We start from the raw sequence: 11,399 nt of genomic DNA on the forward strand, positions 1-11,399 counted from the left end.
AGACACAGAGGTGCCGATACTTCGGAATACTATGTAGCTGTCAAAAGGATGAAGTAACTTGCTATATACTTAGAAAACTTCTAAAATATTGGTTATATTGGAACATTTTAGGTAGCCATATCAAATATGTAAATTATGTAAGTATCTTAAAACTTGATACTATCTGTTGTTCAGAGGATGCACAGACAAAAACAAGACACAAAGGGATACATGCCAGAACAGCAGAGGTAGTGCCCCTGGAGGGAAAACCAAGAGGACGGGGCAGGTGGCGGGTGCTGGCACAAACTTCATCTTTAAGCTCCACTGTTTGTGTCACACAACAATGCATCGCATTGTCTTGTGTAATTTAAGAAGTAAAATAACAAAGGGTGGTGGCTCACGATAATCTAAGTACTCAAGAGGCTGAGGCAAGAGGTTACCCAGGCTACCCAATGAGCCTGAGGCTAGCCCTGCACATGGAAGAAAAGGGAGGGGGGAGAGACGCAGGGGAACAGGGAAACAAACTCTAGTCCAGCAGCTTCTTCAAATGCCCTCAGTGTAAGGCCTGCTCTGCCGTCTAAGGCATCCTCCCTCATCTCAACTTTCCATCTGCCCCCTCCCGCTGCATCCTCCTCCCATCACTGTCCTGTGCCAGCCCCATGCTCTAACTATCCCAGGAGCCGGTGTGTGATGGCTTCATTCATCTACACATTCGAGGCGGGGCATCAAAACCAGGCCTTTACACAAGCTAAACAACTGTCTCACCACTGGGGTACAAACCCAGCCCTTAGTTCGTGGGTTGGAGTCTCTGGCCTTGAATTTGCAGTCTTCCTGCCTTAGCCTCCCCAAGTGCTGGTGTTAAAGACCCGCTCTATCCAAGAGCTTCCAAGCAGCTGACGAGCTTTAACTATTGCCAAGTCCTTACAGCTACTCTAAATGTGGTCACCACAGCAACTGATTAAAAATGCCAAAGCTGATCACGTCACTGCCCCTACTTAATTGCAAGTTTTCTTATCAAATATAAACCACAGTGCCCCTTCCTCATATGCAGAGAATACATCTTGTATTTGCTGGATACCTTAACCTTATACTGGACCCTATATATACTGTGGTTTTTCCACAGCTGACACACTTATGGTGATGTTTATGTTACTCACAGGAGAATATTAGCCATCTCTGATGACAGAATACAACATATGATGGAGTTTATGAGGATGCAGTTCCCCTCTCTTTAAACATCTAATACACAATTACACAATTGTTACACAATTACCCAGCAGTAATGAGGTGATTTGTCACAATAACCAGATGACGGGGAGTGCTGGTCTATATTGTTACTTCATGAAAGGTCATGACCTAAAAGTGTATAAGAATGGAAATTGTTACTTGGTTTTGGTTGGTCCAGGCTGACAGTTGACCAGGTTTGGTTGTTGAGCTGATAGTGTTGATGGCTAGATATACAGAACAGACAACATCAACAGTCCCAGGCCCTGATTCATAGATGTCTGCCCGAAATCTTTTAGAAACCTTAGACCGGAAGCTGTTTGCTTGCATGGGTTCATCAGAAGCTTTGAGGGTTGTAAGCCTCCAGTCTTTCCCTGGATGAGCTTGGTTTTGTCTTTGAGTCTAGATAGGATCACACTTCTCCATTTTGTTCTACTCTGTCTGTGCTATAGGAACAGCCCTGGAAAATAGGACCATGCCCACTTTGCTGGGTCTACATCAATTTCTTCTCCCGCTGTGAAGGAGTCCGTGGGTTCTTCCCATCCATCACCAGTAAGAATTAACTCTCTGTGGCCTTTGGAATGTCCATCCACATCTTCATTAGGCACATCTGCAAATCCCTCACCAACTCTTCTGGCCATGTGAAAGATTTTTCTCATTTCTCCATCAATCTCTAGGAAAACCATAAAGCTACCCATGACTTAAGTCCTTACATCCTCCCCAAGGCATTTACAGTTTCAGCTTTGATGGGTAGAACTGCATCAGCAGCAGTGAGTGATTTCCAGCCCTGCATTACATCCAGATTAGAGTCTGCATCGGTGACAAGCCAAATGTGACAAAATACTGGGTAAAAGCGGTGTCATTCACAACCCAACCTCGTCCCAAGCCAAGTGGCTTCAAGTTGCTCTTGGTGGTAAAAATACAACCTTAACACTTTCCCTTTAATAAAAAACTGGTCCAGGATGGCGGGACACAAACTTTGTCAGGAACAGGACTTTAAATCATAAAACTTTCCTGTTTGAAGTGTTGTCTCAGTTTTTATGGTAAAGCATACACAGAACCTTTGCATAAACAAGATGGCTGACGCCTATGCTTTCTGATCTTTCGTTAGAACAAGGGCAGATGATTTGTATTTTTGTTTTCAGGGTGTTGAGATGCTTTGCTCTAGTGTCTGCAATTGCATTTTTAATATACTCTGTGGTATTGCCATACGGAGGCAGAGTTATCCTATCTCTCACATGTTTGATGCCATGGTATCTCCTTTGTACTTAAAAAAAAAAAAAGAGGGGATTTATGTGCGTAAATGTTCCACCTGTACGTATAGCTGTGTACCATATGCATGTCTTGTGCCCATGGAGGCCAGAAGAGGGTGTCAGATGCCCTAAGCATGGAGATACAAATGGCTATGAGTTACCATCTGGGTGCTGGGAATCAACCCTCTGCAAGAACAGTTACCACTGAATCATCTTTCTGGCCCCAGCTCCTCTGTACTGTTAGGATGTAGTTTCTGCTGGGTGTCTTCTTCAAAAGTGTCCAGTGTCAGCACCATTGGGGACCTGCTTTAATCCACGTTCCTTCTCCTTAATTAACTTGTCAGCTCTGCTGGGAAATAGCCAACCAACTCTTTTAGCACAACAGCCTCTCTTGACATGTTTACACCCTTTGTCTCCAGACTTGTCTCTGCATCCGGGTAACTATTCCTTACCTTAAGGGCTCAGTGTCACTCACTCCAGGGGACGATACAGAAGACTAGACAGGTTCTGTGCCTCCCAGAAACACAACGGAATCATAGTGAGCCTGCTTCAGTTCCCACCTCCCATCCTGTCATTTAGTGCCTCCTCCAGAACCATCACATACCAGTTCCATAAACTTTTCGATTTGAGATGACAGCAAAACTAGCTTGATTTCATTTCCGCGCGATTTCGCGCATAAAAGATTTGCTGCACAGATGAGCAACGCTCATGGCTCCCTTCCTTTGGCCCTCGTCGAGAGCACCCACTTTTTCAATTACAGGAGGCCCCTTTACAGCAGCACTCTGCATGCTGTGGAAGTTATTATTTCAAAACGGAGGCTGATAATGTTTGGACAGAGCCTAGGAATTTCGTAGCAGTTAAGACTCTATGGAGGGGCATAGCGGAGGGGGGGGGGAATAAAACCTATTTTGCTATGGGAAATCAAGTAAATGGAAAAGAAAATGTTCATGGGGAAATGCGAGGCAAAGAAAGCACGTGTGAGAAATACTGAAAATGATCCCACGGCCAACGGTGTTTCTCTGCTTAGTTGCTAATTTAAATGTAACGCCCCAGTCCAGTCATAAGCAGAGCGGCAGAGTGGATGAAGCCATTTTCTTCCCGTGGGAGGGTGGAGCTTCGCATCCCGCCAACTACTTACTGCCGTCTCGAGGCAGTTAGGGTCCAAGAACAGGATGTATAAAGTAAAAGGTTGGGAAAAGAGGAATCTGTATGAATAGCAACCAAAAGAGAGCAGAGCTTGCTGTGGTGGTGTGAGACAAACGGGCTTTAGGTCGAAGGAAGGGAAGGAGACGTGTAGGACGCCGAAACGGGCTGATTATAAAGATGGCACAGCCAACGCAAATGTATCTAGGAAACGCTTACACCGGCAAGGATACGGGAAGCCCACGCTGGCACCGGAAAGGAGACACGGGCGGCTCCATAACACTAATTGGAGACTTTCCTACTCGACTCTCAGTGATGGATAGAACAACAGACAGAAAATCAATAAGGAAGTGGAAGACTTGAGCAGCCGTGTAAACCTATTAGACTCAGACACTCACGGAACCCTCCACAGCAACAACAGAATGTATTGATCTCCCCCCTCCGTATACGTGGAACATTCTCCAAGAGAGATCGTGTGCTAGGCCTCAGGTAAGTCTCGATGTCTCAAGACTTTCAGTTGCACACGTTTCCTTTTGAATAAAGCTATATAAAGTACCTTTCTAAACACAGTGGTCACCGGAAAGCAGTTAAAAAAAAAAAAAAAAACTGGATGAGTGAGTAATTGAAAATTCCCGAAGATAAGAGGGCGAAGGAACTCACTTCTAATCGCTGAATCGAAAAAAAAAAAAAAAAAAAAAAAACAAAAAAAACTGCAAAGTCAGTTAGGGAACATCTTGATTTAAATGAAATAAGACCAAAAAAAAAAAAAAAAAAAAAAAAAAAGAGTGAAGCACAACTCGCGCTGAGAGGGAAATCGGAAGTACCAAAGCCTCACCTTAAAAAAAAAACCTCAAATCGATAGCTTAATATTTCACTTTGAGCAACAAGAAAAGCGGCAGACCTGAAGCTAGCAGGAGGGCGTCGAGTATCAAAAACTCAAGCAGAGGGGGGTAAAAAAACCATCAACCACGCCACAATATAGGTCCTAGGAAATAACGAACAGCGTTTATAAACATCTACATTGACAAAAAATAAGCAATTCAAGATATTAAAATACAGAGAGGATGACATCTTGGGGAACAAAACAGTGGTGCTGTCTTAGGGTTTCTATTGTGGCAAGGAAACACCGTGACCAAAAAGCAAGTGGGGGAGGAAAGGGTTAATTTGCTTCCACATTGCTGTTCATCAGGGAAGGAAGTCAGGACTGGAACTCAAGCAGGTCAGGAAGCAGGAGCTGATGCAGAGGCCATGGAGGGATGTTACTCACTGGCTTGCTTCCCCTGGCTTGCTCAGCTTGTTCTGTTATAGAACCCAAGACCACCAGCCCAGGGATGGCTCCACCCACAATGGGCTGGGCCCTCCCCCAGGATCTCTAATTACTAAAATGCCTCACAGCTGGGTCTTATGGAGGCGTTTTCTCAACAGAGGTTCCCTCCTTTCAGATGAACTCCACTTTGTGTATCAAGTTGACGTTGACGTGGATTAGCCTGCACAACTGACCCCCTGCCTGCTCGACACACAAGCACATCACTATTAAGCAGAAACCTTTCCTTTCTTATGCATCCTCAAGATCTCACATTAAAGCCATAAATACCTTTAAAATCCCACCATCTTTACAGATTCAGACACACGAACGTTTTAGTCTCTTTAAAATATCCACTCTTTAAAATCCCCAAATCTCTTTTAAAAGTTCAGAGTCTTTCAGCAGCAGGCTTCCATAAAAAAATCAAAATTAAATTCAATACGTTCTTACTTCAAGAGAGAAGAACCAGGGCACAGTCACAATCAAACCAAAGCAAAACCAAACTCCAACTGTGTAGAGAACACTATACCCAATATCTGGGATCCACTCACGATTTTCTGGGCTCCTCCAAGGGTCACTTCCAATGTTCTGCCCTCTGTCGCACACACAGCTTGTCTTCTAGGTTCCAGGTGGCCCCATTCCACTGCTGCTGCTGCTCTTGGTGGTCACCCCATGGTACTGGTATCTCCAGCAGTCGCTGGGGTCTTCTGTAACTGGCCTGCACTTCCACAAATAGCCTCTCATGGGCTCTTAGCATGGTATCAAACACCAAGTTCTCCTCATGACCCCTCCATTACTCGGCCTTCAACTGCCGCTGGGGCTGCACCTTCACCAAGGGCCTCCCCTGGCCTCTCTCGAAGTGCCTCAGCCGCTCTCCACGACTCCTTCGTGCCTGCAAAACCAGAATCACCTGGGTGACTCTTACACTACCAAGTTCTGCTGCCAGTGTGAGGTGCAACCTTGACCACCTCTGAAACACAGCTTCTGTGTGTTGACTCTTAAGAAACACTTCCCAGGAGATTTTGCCTCAGTGATACAGATCTCTTTTTAATCAGTGCTAAATCCTTGGCTCAGCTGGCCAGCACCAAGTATCCCAGCCAAATAAAGGTTTCCCTCCAGTAGTTCTGGTATCTTAATCACAGCTGATTCTTCAGCCCCAGCTGACCAGAACCACGGAACCTTAATTCAAAACAGCAAAGGGAGTCCTCAGACTTCCCTCTGAGCCTTCACAAGCCAGGCCTCCGTTCCCCGCATGGCTCCCCATGTTGCCTTCCAAGTCAGCACAAGACGGGCCAGCACAGGCGAGCTGTCAGCAACTATTTCCTAACCGTTCCGAGAGCCTGTGAGATGGTCAAAGGCCTAGAAGTGTACAATCTACCAAGCAGGAGGAAATCATGAAAAGGGAGAAAATCTGCAAAGATCTATAGCCAGTGCTAATACAGAGTCGAGAATCACAGCCTCCTAAGAGGAAAAAGTTGGAGCCAAAGCCGTCACCTGTAAACTGTGTTAAACACTGAAGAAGCACTGTGGGCGTGGAACAGAGGCTCAGAGGTTGAGCGCTGACCATCAGGGGACCTGGGCTCAGTTCCCAGCAACCCCGCGGGAACTCATAGCCATTTGTAACTCCAGAGGAGTTGATGCCCTCTTTCTGACCTCCACAGGCATTGGCCACACATGTGGTACACCTACCTATAGGCAGACAGTACACTCACAGGAAATTAAAAACAAATTATTTTTTAAAAAAATAATTAACACAGCTCTGTTAAATGTTGAGGAAGAATGAATGCTGTCTAACTCGATACCAACCTCAAACCAAAGCCACCACATGGAGACTACAGGGCAGGTTAAAAACATTTACAAACCATGCCGAAGTCGGGTTTATTCCTGGAATAGAAGGTGGTTCAACCCACAACACAAAGTCAATGTGGCAGATGGTGCATCGCCAGAATGAAGGGGGGACATACGCTTGTCTAGATTGCTACAGGAAAGTACTGGACAGAATTCAACAGTCCTTCAAGGACAGACATACTCAAAAAGAATAGAAGGGGAAACAACTCCAACACGAACATCAAAATTCCACAGCTGCCTCTGACTCTGTTGCCTGCCCTTAGTCACTAACCGGGCTGCCTTCTCTAGCCACAACAGAAGATGTGCCTAGTCCCACTGCAACTGGATATGCGAAGGCAGACTGATGTCTGTGGGAGGCCTCCCCATTTCTGAGGTAGGGCTGCAGAATGGTGGTCGGGGGACTGGGAGGAGAGGAAGGAGGGGAAGCTGCAAATAGGATATAAAGTTAATTAATTAATTAAATAATTAACTTAAAGAACTAAAAAGAAAATCTCCCATAGCTGCATTGTTCTTAAGGTTAATAGGTCACTTCTATGAAGAAGAAACGATGCCACTTGGACCACACACATTCAATCTGGGTTAAAAAAAAGAACTAAAAGTATCTGTTTGCAATGACTCAATTATGAAGAAAATCCTAATAGTATCATAAGTTAAAGTCTTCAAGCTAGTAAATCATTTGATAAATTGAAAGGTGTAACAAGGACCACACGAACATCAGTGTTAATTCTATACACCCCAAGGACTAGTAAAAGTGACTTACATAGCAACCCGATGTAGAAGCAGAAAGCCCAGGATAGACCTTCTGACAAGACAAGGAACCTGTGTGTTGTTTGTTAAAATCCCCAAGACGTTACCGAAATAAATCAAAGGATACATGATGGGTAGACTCTGTGGCCATAGAAGGCTTAGCATTAATAAAGTCTTAACCCAATGAAAGTCCTGATTACAGATTCTATAGATTTCCTATCAATGTTCCAAACATATTTATTTTGCAGAAATAGAAAAACATTTAAAAACCTGTAGGGAATCTCACCAGACCCTGGACATTCAAACCCACTCGAGACAAACAAAAGTGGAGGAGTTGTCATTCTGTCAACCCATAACTTACACCAGAACTGTGGCAATGGCCCAGGGTGGGTCTGTTCCACAAAGATAAACAGAAGGGACCCCAGAAATCCACTCGCATATACAGTCAAATGGTTTTCAGTAAGGGAACCAACAGAATTCAGTGAGGGGGAGTCAGCAGTGACCCAAGCTGCGGAAGAAAGAGGAGCCCCACAAAGTGACTATGGTGATGGCTTCCCTCACAGCATTTGTAAAACAGTCACTCAAAATAGTCCAGAGGGGGCTGGGGATTTAGCTCAGTGGTAGAGCACTTACCTAGGAAGCGCAAGGCCCTGGGTTCGGTCCCCAGCTCCGGAAAAAAAAAAAATAGTCCAGAGGTCTGAATGCAATGGATAAAACTAAATCTCTTCAAAGAAAAACGTGCCATGGCCTTGGATTTTTTGCAAGCAATAGCAACAACAACAAAAAAAAAAGGGGGGGGGGAGAAATAAAGTTTAAAAAATGTAAAACTTTTATGTGACCTAGACCACAGTTAACAAAATGAAAATGCAATCTAGGAAACAGAAAAAATATTTGAGAATCATTTGGCAAGGAATTAATATCCAGACTATGTAAGAACTTTCACAACTCAATACAGTGGTAGTCGGATGCTTAAAATTAGGCAAAATATTTGACTGGAACATCTGCCAGATTTGTACAAATGTTCCAAAACACATAAAGGAAAATGCAAATTCAGACCACAGTGAGGCCTCACTTCCCACCAATGTCTGAGGAGTTAACAATAAAAACATGTTGCCCATGGAGTCTATGGGAACAATGTAACAAATGTTGTACTACAGGAAGATCTCTGCCCTGAGTCCTGTGGCTGAAGGGGAAGTGATAGGCTCAGTGCCCAAGGCACCGGGAATGGTTCTCCACAAAACTCGGCCATCACACAACACAGAAATTTGTTCCTCTATACCTACACAAAAGACCTGAACGCAGGGACTTGAATATACATGCCAACATTCATGGTGGTGTCACCTGAAAAGATATATGATGATGGCAAGGCCAATGGCCATTAACATTAAATGAGAAGCAAATGTCACCTTATCGTATGGCAAGATACTATTCAGCCTTAGAAGGGAGGGAATTGGGCTGGAGAGATGGCTCAGCGGTTAAGAGCACCAACTGCTCTCAGACGTCCTGAGTTCAGTTTTGAGCAACCACATGGTGGCTCACAACCATCTGCAATGGCATCTGATGCCTTCTTCTGGTGTGTTTGAAAGTAAATAAATAAATAAACAAACAAACAAACAAATAAATAAATAAATAAAATTGTTAAAAAAAGAAAAGAAAAGGGAGGAAGCTGATGTTTCCTGCTAAAACATGGGCAGTAGTGAAAATGAGATACTTGATGAGCTGAATCAATCCAAAAGGAAAAGCTGTGTGACTCCTCCTACCTGAGGGGACACGCTGTGTGACTCCTCCTACCTGAGGGAGCAAGAGCCACCAAGCTAAGACACAGAAAAGGAAGTTTAATTTCTAGAGGATGGAATTATGGGAGATTGCAATTTCCTATACAGAGTTTCAGTTTGTCAGGGTGAAATTCTGACAGGTGGCAAAGACAGTTTTACACACACACACACACACACACACACACACACACACACACACACAATTGGCCCTGTTCTTTCTCGCTTGTGAGGCCTCTGCCGATGGTAAAGGACCAATCAGTCTGTCAAGTACATACCAAGAAGCAATGACAACAGGACTGAAGAGGCTGACCAACTGAGTCTGCTTACAAGGGCAGTAAGAGGAGGCGGACGGGAGGCCAGAATGAAGATGAGGTACGGGAGGAAGAAAGGAGGGGGCTGTTGAGGAGGAGTCATGGCGGTGAAGGACAGAGGACAGAGAAGAAGAGGTGGTAGACGTGGTGGCCTCACAGACAGGATGACATTTAATCAACACCTTTACACGGGTGGGGCTTTTACTTAAAAAGACTTAAAGTTCAATCTACCAATGCTTGCCGGCATGTCTGCATGTGTGCACCATGTTTGTGCAGTTCCCATGGAGGCCAGAAGAGGGCATCAGAACCCCTGAAACTGGAGTTAGTGATAGCTGTGAGTCACCATGTGGGTGCTGGGAACCTGACTCAGTTTCTCTGCTCTTGGCCTCCAAGCTATCTAGTCAACCAGCCATCCTTGAAAAAAAAATATATATACATATACATATATATATATATGTGTGTGTGTGTGTGTGTAATTATATATTATAGATAACATAATGTATATATTAATATGCTACATATTATATAATTATATAACATTAAGAATTCCATTTCATGCATTTTTATCATATTCATTCTCTACTCCTCCCCCTGACTCCTCCTAAATCTACCTCCTCCTTCCCCGATCCTAACCCCAAACTTTATTTCCCTTCTTACGATGTTTTCTGGAGATAACCCACCAAGTCCCATTGGTACGGTTTCCGTGCTCACACTGGAGGATGACGAACCAGGCAGAGGCCACGCCCTTAACAAAAACCGACTCCCCCCCTCCCCAGAAGTCACCAACTGCCGATTGCCCCTTGAGGTGAAGCCCCCTCCGTTTTCCAGGCTAGGATGGCAGCAGTCTTGACCCCGGGCAGGCTCCGCAGATGCCTGAAGCTCATGAGTACACTTCCTGCGGTGTGCAGAAGACACTGTTTCACCCCAGTGCTCTCCTACATCTGTCCCTTACGATCTTTCTGCTCCTTTTCCACAGTGGTCCCTGAGGTGGTGTGTGTGAGGGCGCAGCGGGTGGAGGATTATACAACAAGCACACCAACCCTGACATCCAAGTGTCCTTATTTCCATTCTGACGAGGGCAGAGGGCAGAGCTATGCATTCAGCGGTCTGTTGTGTGGTTAGGTGGGTGGGAGAGCACGCGCCTTAGCTAATAGTTGCTCTCCCCTCTGTGCCTCTTCAGGCAGGACCTTCTGCTTCCCTGGCTCTCCCCCATTCTAAATGACCCGGCTGGCAGGCTGGCAGGTGGGTCTCTGAAGTCCTATAACTCTGACCTCTCTGTCGTCTGGCAGTCTTTGCTTCTTAGGTAATACGCCTTTGCTCATCAAGATGTCACCCCTGGGCTTCCCTGGTTTTCACAGCTTCCAGGACCACAAAATGTCTTCGACGCTGAGGTATGCAACGGGGGCAGGAGCTCTTACAAATGGAGCTGAATTAAGATGAATATTTTTGAAGAAACATGCTATATTCCCCTCACAGGCCGCCCTCCGCTTCCCCACTTGGTGCCGGAGGCTCCTTGAAGCCCGGGTCACCATTCCGCAGCACACGGCCTCTTTTCCCACAAATGGTTGCATTTCACTCGCGGCCGAGTGGAGAATTCATTTCACTTCCCCGTTCAGTCTCAGCCGCGCAAACATATATTTGGGGCTGACATATTTTCATTATGAAAAAGCAAAGCCCTCAGACAGACGCTGCCCGCGGGGATTAATGAGGGGGATGGTTATTTATTCTGCCACTTGACATTCTGTGTGGAATAATTCCCAAGTCATTTTCTTTTTTTAAACAAATAGCTCGTGAGTAGGGGAACTTAATGCTTTGG

General features: G+C 45.1%; 1 long non-coding RNA gene across 1 annotated transcript in view; it reads right to left on the minus strand.

Moving 5' to 3' along the window:
• Positions 1-10,087, minus strand: part of LOC134482667 (uncharacterized) — a 53,183-nt gene extending 43,096 nt beyond the window's left edge. The window contains exon 1 of the long non-coding RNA XR_010059050.1: positions 5,454-10,087. This is a non-coding gene — a long non-coding RNA (uncharacterized LOC134482667). The remainder of the gene's footprint in view (positions 1-5,453) is intronic.
• Positions 10,088-11,399: the final 1,312 nt, after the last annotated feature.

The sequence above is a fragment of the Rattus norvegicus genome, chromosome 17, assembly GCF_036323735.1.
Source record: "Rattus norvegicus strain BN/NHsdMcwi chromosome 17, GRCr8, whole genome shotgun sequence".
Lineage (NCBI taxonomy): Eukaryota > Metazoa > Chordata > Mammalia > Rodentia > Muridae > Rattus > Rattus norvegicus.